Genomic DNA, 24,502 nt, shown 5'->3' with positions numbered 1-24,502 from the left:
TGACTTTTTATAGTCAAATCATACCTTTTTATAACGGAGCCCTATCATATTTACCTCAGTACTTGCATGCGGAGACAAGTTTATCAAGACGACTGATATATATATATATATATATATATATATATACATCCTTACATATTACACACACACACACACACACACACACACACACATATATATATATATATATATATGGCTGTATATTTGTATGTGCTACCTCAGACTGGATAAACAAAAGTTTACTCAGTCACTTATGCGTACTAGCCTACTTAGTACGCTCATAATTATAGCTAATAGTAATTTGTGTTTGGGATAATTTAATATAAAGTTTCTCATTTATCAGTGATCGGTTTCAAGGGAATTGTTGAGCTCGGCGATGAGATCTTAAAATAGTCTCGTATAGAGTGAGGGAATCAGCCACCGCGTCCGTTCCGTCCTGAAATGGCTGCAGTTCATCTTTCCGCCGGCGGGTGGCGCTCTGGGCACATCCAAACCGGGAACCGCAGCATCACTGGTTGAATCGTGGGTCGGTGAGAAATTGTCCTAGAACAGGAAAGATTTCTCCGTTTCTTTTGTTTTGAATATGATAATATTTTTTTGAAAATTATCTTTTCTTTGTCGTGAATAACCCGCAGTGTTCAAAGAAAACAGTGAAGAGCTAAATTATAACAATAATGATGCAGTTAATTGATGGGGAGGATTTATGAAAAGAACTAAGCAAGTTTTCAGATGTGCTTGGAAGAAATTATTGACTAGAACTGTCTATTTTAATTTAACTGGAAGGTTAGAAAAGTCAAATAGCAGTTTTAATGTTGAAATGAACCCAATAAATTCTATTAGAACTTGTCCTGAATCACTGTAAAACACAACAATCGAAAACTTTTTAATTGCAACCTTAAATTAAAGTGATTCAAATATTGCAACCTGTGGTGATAAGTTCCTTGCACTTGTTCAACCACTTTGAATTTGATTATGGATGTAGAAAATTGAGTTGAAACTGTGAGAACACAGACACAATAATTTCTTCCATTTTTACTCAATTGTACAAGTTAGATGGATGGAAGCAGAGATGTTGCCACAACATGCCACAAAAATCATTTTAATCAATATATAGAATGTTAAGTTCAGCATAAAGGTTAAGTATGCCGATAATTATTGGATTATTATATTTGTTTAATACGTTTTTTTTCTGCTGTTTGTGTAGTTCAGTTTTTGGCTTGAGGTCTGTGGGTAAAAAACTAACATTTAGACAATAAAGTTAATCAACAGACAACCACAATGGACAGATATTAAAACCGTATTCACTAATTCTCTTTCAGGGCTTGGCAAATGAAACCAAGACAATTTCAGATGACTTTTAGAAATATCTCTTAGCTTTGATTGTTTCACGCTTCTCATGTGCTGTCGACCTGTTGAGCAAATACGACATGCTTCTGTAATATCTTTCATGGCTTGACATGTTCATTTAATAAGCCCCCAGACCAGTGTTTTTACATTTCAGTGCTTTTTTAGTGTCACGTCTGTAGCCTGGCTCTTGTTGCGAGGATAATTTGTGTTCCATTCTATCTTTGCTTGTAATTTTGGCAGGGCCAACAAGACTTTCTCTGTGCTTCAGTGAACAGCTTGACAAGTATAGGCCTATCTTTATTCACCAGTCTGAGGAAAATGAAAGCAAGGCTATCAACATAAAAAGACTATGACAAAAAATGCATCTTTTTTTGGACTTGTGCACATGGTATTCTTTGAAGTAGCATGTACATACTATGGTATGTGAGTATAGTAGTCATTTAGTACCATTATATATATATATATATATATATATATCAAAGTACCATGGCATTACTGTCTGATTCCATTACTGTACCATGGGTCCTTCAGGGCATACGGGACTAAACGCTTCCATTACATTTATTCAGCATATTGATGGATGTCTCTTGTATTTTATTGATGTTTACTTCATTTAAAAGCTGTTTTAGTGCGCAACTGGTGCAGTAGATCTGACTGTCTTATGCCTATGGGCAAAGTGGTTGAGTGTGCCATAATTGATTTAAAAGTGGCAGTTATCCCACTGAAAGTTTTCCATTTGGCATTTAATTGAATATCTTCAGCTGGCAGCTGAGAGCCAAAGAGGGCAGACCTGACATGTCTAACTCTCAGTGTTCCTTGTCATCTTTCTGTTGTCAGATGTCACAGTTTCAGCAGTCTTCTCTGTAAAAGTTGTCTGTCTTTTTGTGATGAGAGTAGAGGTCGACCAAGTGATCGGTTTTGCCAGCAATTGGTTATCGGCAAAAATCCATACCGATAGTTTTCCCCTGTCCATTGCTGGAGCGGCTGAAAAGTGTCCGCTGTCATTATACAGTACAAAAGCGACCTCTAGAGGCCAAATCACTGACACCTTGTCGAGTTTGTTTTGACATGTGAGAATGCACGCTGCACAAAGCGGGACACTTTAGCTGCGGATTTAAAACAGACAACAAAACGGTATGTATACATACACTATAGACCTTATGTGCCAGAGAAACGTATGCACAGCCATCTTTTAGAATTTTGTCTTTGAACTTCTGTTTTTGCGGTAGCCCTGTATATTTCTATGGCATCGTTGTCAAAGAATAATTAGCTGGTGAAGTGGATTTACTTATTGTAGAGTTAACAAAAGTTATTATGAGCAGCCAAACTAATTTCCCTATTTTAAAAACAAAGTCTTACAAAATAACAAAATATAAAATAAAATTAAAAATGGCACACATTTAGGCCAAAGTGGCGAAGATAAAAATCTTTGTCATTATTTTTTGTGTTATTTGTTATTAATTTTATCTTTGTTATTAAAAAAGAAGAAAAACATAGGCTACACATTATACAAATTAAATAAAGTGATTTATTTTTTCAGCTACAGTAGATGTATTCAGTAGTAACAGTAGCATTCAAGTAAAAAATTAAATGAACAAATATAAAAATATAACACTAGACTTCACTGTATAAATTATACATTGATTCTTAATAAAGCTAATGTATTAAAGTTCTCAGTCAAGAGCAAAAAGTTATTTTGAAGAATGTGACCAGACAATTGCTGGTCCACAGTGACTATGTTTTTCCTACTATGGAAGTCAATAGAGACCAGCAACTGTCCAGCTAACCCACATTCTCCAAAATATTTTATTTTATTTTAAGAAATTAATACAGTTTTGAAACAACATTACAGTGAACTATCCCTTTAAGGACAAGCGACCGCATGGTTAATATTAGGCTGCTCTGTCACTTTAAAGACCTGCACGTATATCTAATATACAGCCACGCATCCAATCTTCTCTCAAATGTTTCATTTCACTTTAGACATAACCAACTGTGTTTATGTAAACTTTGTGTGTATTTGACAGTATTAGAGCAATCGGACTCTAAAGATTACTTAGTAGCTAATCAGGCGCTGTTTGACAGGCTTTTAGTGCCTGTGCGCTTCGCGTGAACGCGCTCTGAAAAACGCATATCAGAACAGCGCATCAGCACGCGAAAGAAAAGTTTAACTGGCAAGGCACATGAAATAATGAACTTTTGTGGATTGAAGTGTTCCGCGAATATTACTCTACCGCTGCGTTAAAATGTGATGTGAATGTACGTCACGTTGAACAGTATGCTGAGACGGAGGCGCTGGAACTGCAACTGATAGAAAGCACTGTAGCACAATACTACGATATTTCTTCATAAGCAGATCGTGGAGACATTTTAATCGTCCACGATCAAAAATCGTTATATCGCACACCCCTAGATCAGGGGTGGCTAACTTTGGTCCTGGAGAGCCACTGTCCTGCAGAGTTCAGCTCCAGCCCTAATCAAACACACCTGAACAAGCTAATCAAGGCCTGAAGGGTTGCTAGAAAGCTATAGGCAGGTGAGTTTTTATCAGGGTTGGAGCGAAACTCTGCAGGACTAAGGCTCTCCAGGACCGGAGTTCGCCACCCCTGCTTTAGATCATGAGAAACTCAGCTCAGTTAAGTGAGTCCAGACTTTTGACTGGTAGTGTATATCTTGGTCCTAAATAAGTACTATATTCAAGTACCATGGCATTAACGTGGTATTTAAATGTACTTCAAAGAGTATCATTGTATTACCATAGTACTTTTTGGTGCTCTTTTTGTAAATGATAACAAAAGCTTGCTTGTGAATATAGCTTTCTTTCAGTTTCACTGTTTGTATGGCAAAATGGTTCATTTAAAAAAAAAAAAGAATCATTTAAATTAAAAAAACATCCATAAAGGATGTCTCAGGACCTGTGATGCCGAGAGCTCTCTGTGGTCCTGTGATATATCCTGAGTTTATTTATCAGGGCCTGAGATGAGGTGGCCCACCCATACAAATTCAGCCCCAGGCCCTGTCTGTTTTAGCAGCAGCATGATAATTTATTGCAGGACGAGTTTAGTTTATCTAACTCAGATGCATCTGTTTTTTTGCCTGGCAGAATTTTTAATTTTGTCGAGGTTGCGAGGAGACGCCTATTATTAATAAGAATGATTAATTAAAACTAATGAGAGATCATATACCCTGAGGGAGCTGTGGATTTGTCTCCCCCTCTCTCTCTGTCTGTCTCCTGCTCTCTGACAGCTACTCATTTGCAGCTCAGTGAAGTCTCTTATCATCTGTGCACTGCCTAGCTAATCCAGAAACTGCCAGACTACTGGATAATCCAGTTCACTCAGTGTGCGTGTGTTTCTTTGGGCTTCTAGATTAATTTAAATAAATCCTTCAGCATGAGGCATTTAGGAGTTCGTATATATATATATATATATATATATATAATATTTGGCTATCTTGGCTATCTTTGCTATCTCTCTGAAGGACAGATTAACTCACTAACTGCATTCACTTAGTATTTAATGCATTTAAACCCAATAGTTTTGAATAGATTGTACAATATATGGTTATGAATTCATATGCATTCATATGTTTAATATTTCACAATGTCTACATAAGATTAATTGTCCACACTCAGGGGTCATCAAACTTTTTCACGTCAAGGACTCCCTGTAGAGATGGGGAAATGATCCCCTTAATTTTATAGTAAAAAATGTTTTTTTTTTAATAGTAAAAAAAAAAATTGTTTTTGGTAAGCCTGGACTATAATAACATCTATATGGTATATTTAATTTGTACTGTTGAATATATTTACATTTTTACATATATTTACATGTGTATATACATGCATAACAAAGTATGTTAATGCATATGTCAAAATGTAAATATATTAATTTTAACCTTGGAGGTTAACTTTTTATATAATTTTTTCCCCCACAAAAATTAGTTTAGATTTTTGAGGCTCAACATAAAATGTTTGCAAATGATTTTACTTCCGTTATGTGATGTATTTCCAATTTAAACTGAACATTCAATGAGAAAAACAGGTGTGGGACATTTTTACCATTGCAATCAATTTTCGACTGACATTCAATCGTCATTTAGAACCACTTTTCACAATCCAATCAAAGTAATTTTAGAGGCGGACATTTTAATGATTTTAATGATTTTTTTTTTTTTTTTTTTTTTTTTGCTTTTGGAGCAATGAGTACTGATAAAGCTTTTGCTATAAGACCAGGAAAGCGTATTAAAAGGTTAGTTCACCCAAAATTGAAAATTCTGTCACTAATTACTCACCCTCATGTTGTTCCACACCCGTAAGACCTTCGTTCATCTTCAGAACACAAATTAAGATATTTTTGATGAAATCCGAGAGGTATATAACAGCAATTTATCCGACACTTTCAAGGTCCAGAAAGGTACTAAAGACATCGTTAAAACAGTCGACGTAACTGCAGTGGTTCAACCTTAATTTTATTTTTTTGTGCGCAAAAACAAAACAAAAATAACAACTTTATTCAACAATATCTTCTCTATTATGTCATTCTTATATGTTGTTTACATCCAGCGCTTCCAGGTTCTGCATCAGAACGCTGACTCATTATTGGCCGGCTCCTGCATCAGCATCACACGTATGCGTCGTGCTGCTCACGTGATCAGCTCTGGCCAATACTGAGCCGGCATTCGGACGTAAACACAGAAGCCTTCACTGTGCTTAATGCGGCAACTATGTAAGGATAATGACAGGGAAGAGAAGAGATTGTTGAATAAAGTTGTTATTTTTGTTTTATTTTTGCGCACAAAAAGTATTCTTGTCGCTTCATAAAATTAAGGTTGAACCACTGCAGTCTCGTGACTGTTTTAACGATGTCTTTAGTACCTTTCTGGACCTTGAAAGTGTCGGATAAATTGGACGAGTCATATACCTCCCGGATTTCATCAAAAATATCTTAATTTGTGTTCTGAAGATGATTGAAGGTCTACGGGTGTGGAATGACATGAGAGTGAGTAATTAATGACAGAATTTTCATTTTTGGGTGAACTAACCCTTTAAGAAATGTTGATTGTATTTGACAAGATTTTGCTTTATAACTGAATTTGACTGAATTATTTTTGCTTAATTAAGATGCAAAATGATGTCCACATCAACACAGTCTACTTCCTGAATGTGTTCTTTTTTTCAAATATTTGCCAACACTCTGATTTACAGACATTAGAAACGGCATAGATGAGCCTTGAACACACGGCCTAGTGGGTAAAAGCTCCATATAATGAGCAGAAAGCTCATTCCTTCTCCGACCACTTTGTCTGAGCCCTTGAATGAGACACTTCACCCATGTCTAATGGCCGCCCCTGTGCTATAACCCCATCTCTCTCTGAGTCAAACAAGAGTAAAAAATAGTAAAAACCCATGAGTAAAGTTGGAACAAATGATAAATGAAATTTAAAAGGAAAGAAAAAGACTTTTTAAACTTCACTGAGAGAAACCGCCACATATATCGTGAGTGAATTCTCGTCGAGGCTGCCAGGGCTAAATGAGCAGGCGAGTCTGAAAGCCTCAACATGTATGGAAACAAAACGACTTGCCGTACTGTGACTGCTCCATGTTTTGTTGTGATTGCCGCTCTAAACCGAGATGGAAAGCACGTCTGAGGGGGTGGATAAACAATGCGAGAAATCAGGGAGAAATGAAACGCTGAGAGCCGCAACTGAGAGATAGACAGAAAAGAGAGAGAGGAGGGGAGGGGGAAAAAACAACACTTGAAGTGGTCGAAAAAATGAGACACCTGAGAGGACCAACAAATGACTTTGCAAGGGCTGTCGGGACATAATGGATTTCACACACAGACGCACATACACACACACGCACACACACAGGAACATGATTATTTCCCGTGTGTCCATTAGAAAGCGCCAGGGCCGTAATTGTTTTCTTTGACCTGCTTGTTATCGCCCTGCTCTTGGGTTGCCAGGTTTCAGCACTCCACTCTTGCCCTCTGACAAGCTGTCACTCAGTGGCCTGTTTAGTATTCGAGCGAGAGCGAGAGAGAAAGGAAGACTGTCAGAGGTGTTATCTGCATGACTGTGCTGGTCTAATCCTCCCCACTTATTCTATTTGGCTGACTAAATGACAGCTCAATACTGGAGTGCGGGCCAAGTCCACTATAAATGAGACGTCTCCTCTTCATACTGTACAGAAAGAGAAAACCTCTAGAGCAGCCATGTTTAATATCCGAGGAGTTATCTGGAGCCACATTTAGTCAGTATTTAAAGGCGCAGTTCACCTAAAAAGAGAAAGTCTGCTCACTTGGTGTATTTGATGTCACTCAAAACACATTTTCTCTTGTGAAACACAAAAGGAGACTTTTTTTAGTGGGAAATAAAGTTCCTTTTCTCATACAGAGAAAGTGTATGAGGTACGGAAGTGTTTTTTTTTATTTATTTTTTTATTATTGTTTATTTTTATTTATTATTTAATCAACCCCCTTAAAGAGATAGTTCACCCAGAAATGAAAATTCTGTCATCATTTACGCACCCTCAAGTTGTTCCAAACCTGTATAAATGTCTTTGTTCTGCTCAACACAAAGAAGATATTTTGAAGAATGTTTGTAACCAAACAATTGTGGGCACCACTGACTTCCATATTCTTTTTTTTCTATACTATGGAAGTCAATGGTGCCCCACAACTGTTTGGTTACCCATATTCTTCCTTTGTTCAGCAGAACAAAGAAATTTATACAGGTTTGGAACAACTTGAGGGTGAGCAAATGATGACAGAATTTTTATTTTTGGTGAACTATCCCTTTAAATAGCTCCTTAAAGTCAACATGAAATCAAAAATGGACCATGGTCACTGTTTTAGTACACAGTTTATTGGTTTATTATTTCCAACGTTTGTCTGCGCAATGTTTCATCAAATTGATCAGCCTCTGAAATGACTTTCATTTTCAGCTGATGTCACCAAGTTTATTGTTTTTTTAATACTTTTTTGCTGGTCACCAAACCCTCAACCAAGTCATATGGAGACTATTTTTTAATATTTCATTAATTCCAGCTGGATACAATGAAGTCCCAGCCTAACTAATTATACATTTCTTTTTTTCCCCCCTGTGATTTGACATGTATCTTATTCTCAGATAGGTTTCGTATAATATGTCACTGACGTTAAATTAATTAAGCATGTGACTGTGATCTAGTCTTAGGCTAAGAGACAACATGAAAGCAAGATCTTCCACTCTTCTTTCATTCATTTCTCCAGGGCACAAACATCCGTTCCCCTTCAGTCAGCACTCTCCAGCAGGGTCATGCTCATTCTGGATGGGCAGAAAGACCCTCTCTGATGTCCAGGGTGTCGGGGGATTTAATGTGTGATAAAAAGTAATTATATTTTTTTCTACTGTGTGTGCAAGGCCGGATTTACAGACATTCTTCCTGAAAGATTCATGAGAGTTTAAGAGTAGAAAGAAAGAGGGAGAGGTTGAAAGAGACACTGCTCCTGTGGGAGAAAAAAAAAGACAATGTCAAAGAAAGACAGAGGAAAATGTTTTTAATATATTTTATGTCATATTCATATTTTTAAAATGATTTTATATATATATATATATATATGTATGTATGTATAAATGTGGACAGAATACATATTGTAAATATTTTTTTGTATTTAATGTGAATCTGAATTTTGAATAATTTAAGATTTTAAACTGATTCATGAGAATGAATTGAATCGATTGCATTGCACATTAGTATTCACCGATATTAGGTGTTTTAAAATGTGAACCACTTTGCAACTGCTCACCATCTGCTTACCAATACAGCACTTTCTTAAAACATTTCCGGATGAAATTATTAATAATTATTATTAATATCTGGCCTATCATTCTTTTTTTTTTTTTTACCTCTGCGTGGGTTGGAGATTGAGCTGTTTTGTTGCCGTAGTGTGTGAGGCTCAATTACAGCGTCATTAAAGAGACACAGACTCATTTGACGCCCCATCAAATCATGCAGCGCTGTCATCGTAACGCTCTCAGAATCAATAGAGCAATAAAGAGCTTTGGACAAAATCAGCGAGGGACTCATTTGAATGTGATACCTTATACTTCTCTGTCCTGAGAGCACAAGCAGGGGGACGGATTTCTATTCACAGCCGTAAGTGTCTAAAAGAAAGCATGCTAAGAGGTTCCCACTTAGGCCAAAGAAAAAAAGAGGGGAGGGAGAGAGACACAGAAAAAGACAGCAAAAATGCTTTTTGATTTTACTAAATTGTAAAGGGATGTTAAGCACAGTGTGAAGCATAAAAAGGTTATTGTTAATAATAATAAATCGCAATTAACAGTTCTTTCATCAAATTATGTAGTCTGTGAGCTTAGAAAAATTGGACCTGGTGCAGTAATTGATGTCCTGTCACAGGTTGGCTTATTTTGGCTTCAAACATGACTCTTAAAATTAGATTTTAGCTAGAACTGCAGGTTTTAATTAATAATTGTGCAATTAATTACATGATGCTGCACTGTATTGTGGATATATACACAAAGAGGTACCTGCAATTTCTGTATTTATAATACAGCAAGGCCTTGAGTGTTTTATTGCTAATAAAAAGTAATATGATAATTAAAACATTACATTTTATTATGCAAATGTATTACTATCCTTCCTTCCACTCGAAGATGTCCCTGGCATGACAGAATATGGCAAACGTTTTGTGTCAGAGTTGTTACTATATTGCGTTTTTAGAATTCTTGGAATGTTTCTCCAAGTTCTGAGTTCTGAGCTTGTTATGTTGACCAATCAGCATCCAGGACTAGAACCTGTTTTATGAATTTAGTAGTGTTGTCAAAAGTACTTGTACTTTGATACCAAGTCGATACTTGAGTTTTAAAAATGCAACGATACCAGCTTTTATGATATTCCGGTAGAACCAAGTACCAAGTACGTGTTTTTGCAGCATTGAGCATTGTAGCCAATCACAGACAAGCGTGAATGCAATGGGCAATTAGAGGCTTTTAAATAAGTCAAAATCCAGTTAATTCCGCATGAGCTCTGCATGTTTGCGAATCATTGTTATTAAAAACATGATGTATAAAACATTCATTGTGTAGTATTAAGTCTGAATTTTTTTAAATGTATTATTACTTAAAGCCCCCCTGTAGTCAATCCCTTAAAACTAATCTTTGATCACCAAAGTAACATATTTAAAAAAAAAAATTCCTGTGAAATTTTTTTTTACTTCATGCCTTAAAATACCCTGAACGTAACTCTACACGCTTGCTTCATTTAATATACGCGGATCTATGAATATGCTAATTAGCCCCGCCTCCACTCACTCGTACAAGCTCAGAGATCCACTCAGTTAACTTACGGAAGTAAATGCTGCACAATTGTGTCTTTAGATCACTGCAGTTTTAAACAGAAAATACTCAGCAATGGCGTTGATTTATGAATTTGCACATGGTTTGCAAATTAGTACTGATAACTGAAATTTTACTGGTATTGATACAGGCTACTGAAATTTTGGTATCATGACAACACTAGATTGTAGCCAATGGAGATAATGTGTGTTGTTACTACATTCAAGTCATGTGATCGTATTTACACTCATTTTGTGAAGAACAGCAATAAAGCTATTCTGTTTATGAGACGCCAGTCTTGTGTGAGCAAAACTATATTTGCCATCTTTCTTGGTTGCAGCACGAGAAGGATAAAGTACATAATGTATCATTTACACACCTAATGAACATCCTTTGCTCTTTATTTTGTTGCAGTAGTGCTAAAAAGCTTTGTTTGTTTGTCAGTAAGCTTAAAAGAGAGCGAAAAAATGCACGTCGTAATTATGACTCCTGAGCTCGTAAGTCCAAACTTCCCTGGAGGACTTGGACACAGCAGAAACTCAATGTTTGTAAGCAGGATTGAAGTGAATTGGGGGTAGATGTTCCTCAGAGAGGGAATGAGGTATGGGAGGGTTGAGATAAAGAGGATGAGGCTCAGGTTTTCTGGCAGAGGGTTATTCAAGAGGTGGATGAGAGAGAGAGAGAAAAAGGAAGGTGTTGGCAGAATGATTCAGACGGTGCAGATCTGGAGAGCTGAGAAAACATCATATGGCTGGCATTGAGAAATATCCTGTCCTTCTGTTTACTCTACAGTTCTCTCATGGAGAGGAACATTGTCAAAGAAACCTGCACAGATGTGTGTGCGCACACAAATGCGGTAATTGCCATCAATGAATCCATCAATAAATTTAGACTAATTGGATTGAGACGAAGAGTGTCTTGATTGTCAGTTAAGATTTGATTCATTTGATAATTAAATCTCTTACCATGAAGACAGATTGCATGTAGTTCTAAGCGAATCTTGATTTGAATAGCGTTGGAAAGGTGTTGGAAAGGACCCCATTCTGGCTCTGGCTGTTCATTTGTAATATGTGGTAATTATCCCAAATCCAGCTGTTTCTCCATTTATTGCTGAAAATGAAGTTTTAGTCCTCACTGACTAGTGAAGATCTCTGGGTCTGCCAAGTTTAGTGTGCTAAAGTTCACTCAAACTTGTAGATTTAGGAAGTTTGTGTTCTAGCTATGATGAATGAGTGTGAAACTTTTGTCTTTTGAGTGTGAGATTGTATTGGAAAGGAACGTACTGTATATACACTACACTACCTGCCGAAAGAATAAGAAAAAAAAAATTAAGATATTTTTAAAGGTTTTTGAAAGTATCTTATTCTCACCAAGGCTACATTTGTTAAAATATACAGTAAAAACAGTAATATTGTGAAATATTATTACAATTTAAAATAACTGTTATATTTTAAAATGTAATTTATTGTTATTATTATTATTATTATTAAAATTATTATTAACAGTTCTCATTATTATCAGTGTTGTTTTTGCTGCTTAATTTTTGTTGAAATCATGATACTTTTTCAGAATATATTTGATGAATAGAAAATTTTCAAAAGAACAGCATTTATTTGAAAAAGAAATATTTTGTAACATTATTATAAATATCTTTACTGTCACTTTTGATCAATTTAATGCATCCATGGTGAGTCAATATATTGATTTTTTTTTTTTAAACTTACCCTAAACTTTTGAATGGTAGTATATCACAGTTTCTGCAAAAATATTAAGCAGCACATCTGTTTTCAACAGATGATAATATAAGAAATGTTTCTTGAGTTTATAGTGTTGTGTAATGTGTAAACGTTTTAAAGTATATATATATATATATATATATTTATACATATATATATATATATATATATTGAAAGAAACTATAGATAAACTCACTAATTAAACTTATTACCCTACTATTTGTTTGTTGACAAGTAGTCGACCACCCTGACCTCAAAATGTGTAAGATTGGAGAAAGTATTTTAACCTTTAGTACACAATTAATCCTGTCAATCTAATAAATAGGATAACAAATGAACAACCTTAGTTGTCCAGACTCATGAGATAAATTCAAACCCTCGTAAATCACTGTTTATCCAAGCCCCCTCATTAGCCATTAGAAACCCAACTGTCTGCCACATTTTGCCCCGCACCATGCAGTTTATTCACAGAAGGAAACGTGTGGGCAAATGTATTGAGATGAAGTACGATTAATTGGCTGATCCAGCTCCAAGCTGAAAGTGCTGTGCTTTTGTAATGCAGTTTGTTTTACTGTCATTATTTCACTCACACTGCTTCTCAATGACTAAAAACAGCTGTTGTTGCTTAGCTTTTTCATCCACCTGTTGTTCAGTCCGCCAAGTTTGCTATTTGCAAAAACTTAGCTATGAAAATAGCCATTTTTTGCTGTGTTTTTTCCTTATATAATAATCTACTTCACTCTGAAATATCTCACATTACGGAAGTTGTCACAGCTAGTTCATGTTGACTTTAATTCCTTGTATAAACAGGAGTGAGTGCAAGAAAACGTGACCAAGAAGATGGCAAGGGCAGGAATATTTTCAGAGCACAGTGGGCTGAACATAATGAACTGGGTGGCTCTTATGTCAGGGCTCTGTCAGAAGTCAAGGGAAGGGAGAGACGAGTAACAAGACCCACATGCATTCATTCTCCTTACATTTCCTTCTACGGAGACACCATTAACCTTTAAGGGCTGTGGTGGACATCCAACAGATACTGTTGGCAATTCGAGAAGGAGGCTTTGTTCCCCAGTGGAAGATTAAAAACGCTTTTAATTGGTGTGGTTAATGGCGATTGGCTAGAGTGGATTCACACTTTGTTGCATTATTTGGACATTGTGAAAAGGTCATCCACTAGAGCACTGTGTTAAAGGATGAAAGGAGGCCATAGTAAAAGGGTTGAAATGAGAAAGCGAGGAAAAATTCTTTGAAATGTGTCGTGAGCAACAAACTAGATAACAAAGAACCATTACATGGTGGAAAGTTGGATAACTAATGATTGTGGTATTGGTGGGGGTCAGAACCTTGCAGAAATTTGCATCCTTGTACTGTGGTAAGCCTTGAAAAAAGGGCCTACATGCCACTGAAAATATCAGTCCAAAAAGAAAAAAAAGACTGGTCTACTTTATTATAGAGCTGGGTGATTTTTCCGATTTTTTTCAATTAATTCGAATTTAATGTTTTGCCTCGATTTTATTATTTTTGAAATCGAGAAATCGCGATTTTGAATAAAAATGTTAGCGAGCTTTACAATTAGACATGTTGACAATACAGCAATGATAACCGTTAAGAGAAGAAAATGATCCGAGCTCATGATGGCGCCGGCGCGCCTGATTAACCGCTCTCGTGTGACGCTCTATGAACGTAGAACACATCACTATTCTTAAGCGGCTTTTCGTTCAGAAATGCGTTATTGCGTTATAAAAATGAGACGCAGGCAGTGGAATGAGAAAAAAAAGGCAAAGTTATTAAACGCAAGTTGAACTTTTTGAACTTGACCGTCGTGTTTTTAGAATGCTGTTTCATGGGTGAGATGCTGCAAAAGACGCGAGACACGAGTGCGCCAAACATAAAAACAATACGACAAAAAAAACCCTGTAAAGGACTACTACTGTATGTTTGATATTTCATGTATGCATGATGGTGACAGGCTGAAAGCTGCTGTTGTTTTCTGTTTTTACAAAGCATTTGCTGTTAATAATAGCCTATTACTGGTGTTATTTATTTCAGGCATATTTTCTGGCATATTTATTTAACAAATTGTTTTACATTTACACCATGTTGATCACTTCATGTGTGGTGCACTTGTAATGGAACTTTTTTTTTAACCAGATTGTTAATAAAGAAAATGTTACTTGAATCATATTGTAGTTTTTAAGTTGACTAGTTAAACAGTAAAAAAAAAAAAAACGAAATCGTGAATCGGTCTGTCATTCTGAAAAAAACGAGATTTAATTTTTTTGCCATATCGCCCAGCCCTACTATATTATTTTCCAAAGTACTAAAAACCACAAAGAGAGAGAAACATCAAACTATGTACATTGTAGCTCAAATCCTCATTATACGTCATTATACATCCATAGCTCATCCTGTGTCACGCTCTGCCTCCCAGAATTCTCTTTGAATCATGAATCTCTACATAATCATATTAAAATGAATATTGAAAATGTCAGCAAAATGTGTGACTCTCAGACGCATTGGATTGTTTTTAAGGTAAACTCCAATGTTCATACATCGATTGTGTCTGTGCTCAGAGATAAATGCTCCGCTTTTCTCATTTTCTGGTGGCTACTTCATCTCCTGCGAATGCGAACGCAATCGTCTTTTCCAGCTTGCCATTGTTCAAAGTGACAGTGTTAATTTAAATGTTTTCCCTTTCTTTCATCTTCACACATTTACATCCTGCTGACGGCCATTAATTATGTGAAAACCAAAGCTATCGTAAAAATGATGGATGAGTTACGCCTTCGACATGACAGTGAGATGCCAGAACCCAACAGGAACTCCTTTGTGCAGACCGTTTTCCTTGATCGTTGCTAATGGGAAGTATTAAAATGATGACTTTTGACCTAAATCCAGCAAAGCACCCATCATTATTTGAAATGGCAGAGCATTAGGCCGCTTGTTGAATTGTGGGGTGGAATTTCGTGGAACGCCGGTCCTCAGTCATTTGAATGGAAATTTAGTCATTTTTTTCTCTTTCTCTTTTTATATATAGATACATAATGTGTGTGTATATATATATATATATATATATATATATATATTTTTTTTTTTTTTTTACGTAAGGTTTCACTCAAATAGTTTGACCTTACTGGCGCAAGTACCTGGAAATGCCCCTGGGAATTCATTGAGTTACTCAAGGACACTGTGACATTGATCTGAGGTGGTGCTCAGGGTTTGAAATAAGATCTTCCTGAGTGTATAGGCGCTCTTGGACTTGCGGTTGTGTTGAACCACACAAGGCAACAACTTCAGAGAGTTTTGCATATAACACAAGGTCTTTTTTACTGCTTTAATATAATGTTTTTCTTTGAATGTGGCTTGCCGAGATGCCATCTTTTTAGAGTGCAGCTGAATATATACTATTAATTTATTTTTGAAGCTGTGGTGTAGCTTAAAATACATATTGAATACATTGGAGTCAAACCTTGTATTTCTATATACCAATATACACATTCTAAAAGCAATCTACACATTAATGCTGTTAATAGGAACATTGGGAGTAATAGTTATGGAGGTGGACTAGTTTACACCACTTTTATATTTTGTTATCTCTGGCTGTAAGTGAAAGATTTTCTAAAATGGCAAAAGAGTTGCAGTATGTTTGAAAGTGATTTAAATGCTTTAGAAAGTATTTGCAGGGGGTTGGTTTGTACTCCCCGATTAAGAAGCTATTAATTTTCTCTATCAGCATGAAGGTGGCAGAATATGATGAATGCTGCTGGTGTTTCGCTGTTTCTGCCCTCTCCTCTTATCCTCCCTGCAAATCCCCAAATACAATATTTGATTGTGTTGTGTTGATTGGCAGTATCTTGCGAGTGTTTTGACTTTTTTTTGCTGTTAGTTAAGCTAGCAGGAGATCATACAGTGTTTCGTCAAACCGAACTAATGCATTGAACCATTTTATATTTATCCGCCGACTCTTTTTTTTTTTAAATTAAGTTTCATTTAGAGTTAATTTAGTACCACAGATGTCTATTTCTCACTAGCAATAAGACACGTCTCCATCACAGTTTTTACTATACGTTGTGTTTTTAATGCACACTAATTGCTGTTTTTTTAAGACTGCATGCAACATGCAATTGTATAAAGGTATTTGTTAATGCTTTGGAAAAGATAAAAAAAAAAATAAATGCATAAAATAATACTTTTTACTATCCCAGCTTAATATTCAGAGATACAAGTAAGCAATCTGTAGGTTTATTTCCCCCCAAAATGCTTATACTAGCTCTTGGGAGCAATTAAATCATCCTGACCAGCCCAGCACATACTAGATCAACCAATAGCATGAGTTTAAGGTGGGGCTATCTGTTTGTCCAACCAATGGAGATGGGTGTATTGTTTAAAAACTGTTTGAAAACAGGAATTATTTTCGAAAATTTAATTTGGTGACACTAGTAGCAAGAAAAAATTACACATTTCAACTTTAAATTTGACAGGGCAGAGTTCTAACTAATATTGATATTGGTATAGATTTAGCTTGAAATTCCTTGAAATGATCAGTTTGGTTAATAAATGTCTAGAAAAACTTAGATATTCCAGGAGTGCACTATTCTTGCCTGGTGTGCTGTTCCTCTCGGCTCTCCCCGCAGTCTATTAGACACCGAGGGTGAGTTATACTGTCCAGTGAAATAGAATCATGGACAAATAGAATCAGGTGGGAAAGAAAACTAAAATACCATTAGCCGTAATTTGCCCCCATCAGACCTGCATTCTGTCTCTATCCACCGTATCATCTATCTCTCCTCTTCCTTTCATAGGCCTTGTGTGCACCTGTGTCTGGTCAATACCCCCCAGCCATTAGTTGATTTATCATCATTATTGTCTTTTCATACCTGCGGTTTATTTGATGAAGCTTTAGCGTGCCAGGCTTCCAGCCGCTATAATGGCTAACTCTCCTTCATCGGCACTGTAAATATGTTATATGAAAGAGCTGAGGATATAAAGTGAATGCGGATGGTGGGAGGGAATAAAGAGGAAAACATCAATCTTTTAAAACTCCTCATGTGACATAAGCATAATTCTTTCCTATATTATTTGTGGTGCTTGCTATGTCAAGTCAAGTCAAGTCACCTTTATTTATATAGCGCTTTTTACAATGTAGATTGTGTCAAAGCAGCTTTACATTGATAACTGGTACATTGTTTGACTGCACAGCAGCTCTTAAAGAATAGTGTCAATGCAGGCAGATCAAAAGCACTGTTGAATATCAAAATGTCAAGTCAAGTGTCCCCAACTAAGCAAGCCAGAGGCGACAGCGGCAAGGAACCCAAACTCCATCAGGTGACATCAGGTGGCAGACAAGTGGCAAATTGGTGTTAAAATGGAGAAAAAAACCTTGGGAGAAACCAGGCTTAGTCGGGGTGCCAGTTCTCCTCTGGCCAACAGTGCTTTGTTACAATTCAGGTTGCTATCATAAGTCCAATAGGATCGCAACATTAAAAGTATTTATTTCAGTTCCATCCAATTGAGGATCGTATTCATCACGCCGGTATGGACGGTTGTTGAGGAACTGTGTCGTGGCTGTCGTGTCGATGAGGCCTTCACAGGGGATGATCTAGTTGACTCAATCTCTGCTGATACTTCAGGGCTGCGTTGTGGTCGTGTCAAGGTGCAGGTCCTTGGTCTCACCTGGATACGGCCCGGATCCGGTTGACTACGGTGAACCTCGGGATAAACAGAAAGACTAATATTAGCGTAGATGCCATTCTTCTTCTGATGTAACGAGTACATCAGGTGTTATAGGAAGTGTTCCCGGTTCCGGCTGACCTAATTTATGCAGCCTAATAATCCTTTAACGGATTTGGAAATATAAATTGGTAATGTGTTATGTGTATGCCAGGTTAAAGAGATGCGTTTTTAGTCTAGATTTAAACTGACAGAGTGTGTCTGCTTCCCGAACAATGCTAGGAAGATTGTTCCAGAGTTTAGGTGCCAAATAGGAGAAGGATCTACCACCTGCAGTTGATTTTGATATTCTAGGTATTATCAGCTGGCCTGAATTCTGAGATCGCAATAGACGTGAAGGACTATAATGAATTAGGAGCTCGCTCAGGTACTGGGGAGCTAAACCATTTAGTGCTTTGTAAGTAATTAGCAAGATTTTAAAATCTATACGATGTTTAACAGGAAGCCAATGCAGTGTTGACAGAACTGGGCTAATATGGTCATACTTCCTGGTTCTAGTAAGAACTCTAGCTGCTGCATTTTGTACGAGCTGTAGTTTATTTATCAGGCGAGCAGAACAACCACCCAGTAGAGCGTTACAGTAATCTAGCCTTGAGGTCATGAACGCATGAACTAACTGTTCTGCATTTTTCATTGAGAGCATATGTCGTAGTTTAGATATATTTTTAAGATGGAAGAATGCGGTTTTACAGATGCTAGTAACATGGCCTTCAAATGAAAGATTGGTATCAAAGAGCACACCTAGGTTCCTAACTGACGACGAAGACTTAACAGAGCAGCCATCAAGTGTTAGACAATATTCTAGGTTATTACGTGAAGAAGTTTTTGGTCCAAAAATTAGAATCTCTGTTTTTTCTGAATTTAGTAGTAGGAAATTACTGGTCATCCAATTTTTTATATCAGCTATGCACTCCGTTAATTTTGTGAATTGGTAAGTTTCGTCAGGGCGCGAAGAAATATAGAGCTGAGTATCATCAGCGTAACAGTGAAAACTAACGCCATGCTTCCTAATGATATCTCCCAAGGGTAGCATGTACAGAGTGAACAGTAACGGTCCTAGTACTGAGCCTTGTGGTACTCCATATTGAACTTGTGATCGATATGACATGTCTTCGTTTACTACTACAAACTGATAACGGTCAGATAAGTATGATTTGAACCATGACAATGCAATTCCACTAATGCCAACATAATTTTCGAGTCTATTTAAAAGAATATTGTGATCAATAGTGTCAAATGCTGCACTAAGATCCAGTAACACTAATAGAGAGATACAACCACGATCTGATGATAAGAGCAAATCATTAGTAACTCTAATGAGAGCAGTCTCAGTACTATGGTACGGTCTAAATCCTGACTGGAAATCCTCACAGATACCATTTCTTTCTAAAAAGGAACATAGCTGTGATGATACTGCCTTTTCTAGTATTTTTGACAGAAAAGTGAGATTTGAGATCGGCCTGTAATTGACTAATTCTCTAGGATCAAGTTGTGGTTTTTTAATAAGAGGTTTAATAATAGCCAGCTTAAAAGTTTTTGGTACGTATCCTAATGATAAAGATGAATTGACGATATTGAGAAGAGGGTCTATGACCTCTGGAAGCATTTCTTTCAATAGCTTAGTCGGTATAGGGTCTAACATACATGTTGTTGATTTTGATGATTTAACAAGTTTAGACAATTCTTCCTCTCCTAAAGCAGTAAATGAATTGAATTTTTCCTCAGGGACACTACAATGCACTATCTGACACGATACTGTAGTAGACGGTTGCATGGTTATTATTTTTTCTCTAATATTATCAATCTTGCAAGTAAAGAAGTTCATAAAGTCATTACTGCTGTGCTCTTTGGAAACATCAGAAGTTGAAGCTTTATTTCTTGTTAATTTAGCCACTGTATCAAATAAATACCTAGGGTTGTGTTTATTTTCTTCTAAGAGTTTTGAAAAATAGGCAGATCTAGCAGATTTTAAGGCCTTTCTGTACTCAATCATTCTCTCTCTCCACGAAATACGAAATACTTCTAGTTTTGATTTCTTCCAGCTGCGCTCCATTTTTCTGGCTGCTAACTTTAGGGCCCGAGTGTGGTCATTGTACCATGGCATTGGATTAATTTCCTTAATCTTTTTTAAACGCAAAGGAGCAACTGAGTCTAATGTGCTGGAAAAGACAGAGGCAATAGTTTCTGTTGCAACATCGAGGTCTTCTAAGCTGTCTGGTATGCTAAGGCGATGAAAATGATCAGGAAGATTATTTATAAAGCAATCTTTAGTGGTAGAAGTGATGGTTCTACCATATTTATGGCATGGAGGCAGTTTAGCCGCCTTGACTAAATGTAGTATACACGAGACTAGATAATGATCTGAGATGTCGTCACTATGTAAACCTCTTTGTACAAACCCACAAGTCTAAGGCCAGAATCATCTGACTGACTCCAACCTTTTTGAGTGATTCATTAAAAGAAACTGGCTCATTAGAGTCATTTGTTTTTTAATTGTACTACACTAGTTGCTTTATGATTTGATTCACATTTTATTTGGCTGATACAAATAATTTGCTTCTGACAACATTTTGATTCACTTAAGAGATTTGATGCTTAAGAGTCATTTGTATTGAGTTGAATTGCACTTCTTGTACTGTATGTTCTAATTCACTTAAAACAACCTGCTTCATTTGTTTGTGAATAAGAGTACACTAGACTTTATTTGTTTGTTTGAATTACTTTTAAGAGTCAGCTCATAAGAGTCTTTTTTTTGTGTGTTAAACTTGGTCACACTATCCTTTTTTGATTCACTTAAAATATTTGGTTCATAATATTTTGTTCATAAATCGGACTACACTGGTTGTGCTGTATGTTTTTAATTTATAAGAGTTGGCACGAGTTATCACATTTTTTATATAACTTTGTAGATTCAGCAATGTTGCAGCGGCAAAGCTGAAAAGTGGTGTTGGATAGCGATGCCCTGGCAAACATTCACTACACCCTAGCATTATGGTGGTGAGTTTTGCTCAAGTTTTGCATGTAAGACAGCTGGGGCTCTCTGCAAATATTTAGTGTCGAGTAGAATAATATATAAACTTTTAATAAAACCTGTATCGTATGTTCCTCATCGCTGCTCATAAATGACACTGTGACATTATAAAAGTCTGTTGTCCTTGTATGTGTGCTTGATCCCTCACTGTTTTCATTAATGCAATTGTAACATTGTATCAAGGACACTATTTCTGCAGATGTGTGTGTGTATGAATGTCCTCTGTTTATGAGCGGAGTCAGTATCATAGCCTCAGAGGTTTATTATTAGTTCTGTGTTTGATGTGTCATCTGTACATTGCAATATTGTTGGATGGCTGTCATAAAGCCATAACACATTGTATTTAATATATCTTCATTCGTTCTTGGTGGTGAATGCCGTGATGGTCTGTCATAAAGTACACAGAGAGAGTTAGCCAAGAAAGAAAAATCAAAAATGAGATCACTACTATATCTCAATTGTTTCTCCAAGACAGCAATGAGATTAGGTGTATAGACTAGGTGCGTTTTGATGCAATTTTGGAATGCATTTATGCACAAATGAGTTTTTTAGGCCAGAAATGAAGTTAAAGTCTCAATTTTACTATGCAGTGCTTTTTCTTAGGATTACTGGACAGACATTGCAACACATAATTAATATTCATGAGTCAAGCTGTTAAGTTCTATATGTGTCCCTCCACTTTTCTATGTCCCTGATCACAGACTTTTTTCATTTGTTGGAAAGGATGTGTAAATGTGCAATGACAAACCCTCATATAAACTCACTCTCTCGCCCCTCTGTCGTGTACAAGTTACATCAAAATGTCACCTGTTAAAAACAAGTTAAAGCTTCATGCAAATTATATGGTAATGCCGCTTTCCCCCTTCCCCCACACCAGTGTGTAATTGGTCCAAGGCACTATGTAAATATTTTCTTTTATTTTTGATGCGTGTCATAATGGCGGGGAGACTAATTGAGTTTACTCGAAGTGTCGCCTGGTTTCAGCCTCAGTCTGTCAACAGTGCACAGGGAGTGTGACAAGGGAAAGTGGATCTCGTACGCTAATGACATGTTGCATGCTGGTGAGTCACGCATTCGCATGGCGCCAATCTAACAGCTAAAACCCACGACCCGAGCACTCTAGGCTGCATTTATGCTTACAGGGCTTACTGTCTGGATGCATATTGAAGGATGTTATATTTAGTATATTCAGTATATTTGAAACCACAGCTATAAAATTGAAAAAAGATAATTTGTTCTGGCCTGAACCATAATAAATAAGGCAGTATACAAGAAAAAACAAACAAAAAAACATTGTATTTGTAAATGAAAATGATAATCCACAAAATTGGATTTGGATCGGTCTTGTCAGACCGATACCAGATCCGGCAAAAAATGGCGGTCTCGGAGTCGATACCGATGCAGAGTAAATAAACACACACTGGAATGAATACTTCACTGAAAAAGCAATGCAAGTCTCTATTCTCTCTGCCATCTCTGATGTAATCATCCTATTGTTTGAATGAATTTGCTTACTCGATCATTGGACTGAAAACTTTCCCGGAGTTCAGTGGCTTAAAATGATTTGGTCACAAACAGAGAAGCAAAATCGGGTTAAAGGGTTGGAATAGAAATTTCCTCCTACCAGGGTTACAGGTGCTTGCACCATTGTAGATGGTCAGTATGAAAAACATCCAATTTAGGGTTAGTGATGCAATTTCACGTGCTTCAGTAATTTATTTGCATTAAATTATTTTGAATTAATCACGCGTTAACGTGTAACATTTTTTGGTTGGCTTTCTGAACAGCCAGTGTTGTGAATTTAGGGCAGGACTACCTGTTTGCTGAACACTGGCAGCTGTAGAATGTTTGGGAAGTCTCTTTTGAAGTCTCTTTGGTAGTGGAGCAGAACTGACATGCTTCAGCTTTAATGAAAGTTATTTATGATGAAAGTACTTTGGTTTGTCTGCTTGTAACTGCATGTGTTCTTTATAGCATTAGTTGAAATGCAGTTGACCAGTGAGATTAGGCAACAGCAGCATGGTGCGAAAGGCATGCCAGCACACGCTCTCTCATGCCCAGAGACTTCAGAGGGCCACAGGGGGAGATCTTCATTTGTATGTGCAGGCACTTGATTAGTCTTGCCTGTCAGACTAATGATAGATCAGGGCAAATGTGCCCGCTACTCAGCTCCTAATGGAATGCTACCATTCCCCCCGCTGGCCCTGGAAGCATTTTACTCGATCAACCCTGGCCCCTGGAGTGTGAAAACACACAAACACACGCTGCACACACACGCTGACACTGATCATAACCTACACAGCTCGGTCTGGCACCCCATGACCTCCGTTATGCTCTGAAAAACACACACAACCTTCGTTCTGCCTCAGTGGTCCTGCCGTTGCCCCGTTTGCCACAGGGTACCGATGTTCTTGATGCCAGCTGACGAACCACAGAAGAGCAGGCTGCTGTAGAAGTAGATCACCTGCCTTTTGTTTTTCTGCTTTATTTTTCATTTCACTGCTCATGTGTTTTCAAGGACGTTGAGTGTGTTTATGTAGTTGCGATGAATACTCTGGACACTTGACCCTACGGGTGTTTGTCTCGAACCTGCACTGCATGTGGAACCGGTGCTGCTGTTCTGCTTCCGCAAGGTCAGTGTGTCCTTTGTATGTATGTTATTTGTGCACTTTTTGTGGTCTTTGCTAAGGTGTACATTAGTATTATTAGTATTATTAGTATTGCTCACAGAACACAACTTTATATGTTTACAAAAATTATTAGCGAATGAGACCTATTGACTTTTTGTTTATAGCTGTTGGGATAGTAAGAATTTTTTTTTAATGATACTAACAGGATCAGTAACAGTAAAGTATGGAAGCTTGTTTCTGCCATGAAATAAAAAAACAAAAAAAGGTAATCACGACTTTTTAATCTCACAATTCTGACTTTTTTCCCGCAATTGCAAGTTTATATCTCACAATTCTGACTTTTTTTCTCAGAATTGCGAGATATAAACTCACAATTGCGAGTTATAATGTCAGAATTGCGTGATATAAAGTCAGAAATGCGAGATATAAAGTCAGAATTGTGTGATATAAACTCACAATTCTGAGAAAAAAGTCAGAATTGTGAGATGCAAACTCGCAATTGCGAGAAAAAAAGTAAGAATTGAGAGATAAAAGGTCACAATTACCCTTTTTATTTTTTTTTATTCAGTGGCGGAAACAAGCTTCCATAGTAAAGACTTTTACATCCTGGCAAAAATTATTTAAATAAATTTCACAAAAATATTAGCAGCACAACTGTTTAAAACAACATTGATGAAAATAAGCAG

General features: G+C 36.8%; 1 protein-coding gene across 1 annotated transcript in view; it reads left to right on the top strand.

Annotated features, from left to right (window-relative positions):
• The window catches only part of ptprt (protein tyrosine phosphatase receptor type T), a 243,250-nt gene that overhangs the window by 617 nt on the left and 218,131 nt on the right, over positions 1–24,502 (top strand). The window lies entirely within an intron of this gene.

Source organism: Ctenopharyngodon idella, chromosome 6 (assembly GCF_019924925.1).
Source record: "Ctenopharyngodon idella isolate HZGC_01 chromosome 6, HZGC01, whole genome shotgun sequence".
NCBI classification, from domain to species: domain Eukaryota; kingdom Metazoa; phylum Chordata; class Actinopteri; order Cypriniformes; family Xenocyprididae; genus Ctenopharyngodon; species Ctenopharyngodon idella.
This window is presented reverse-complemented; position numbering and strand designations above follow the sequence as displayed.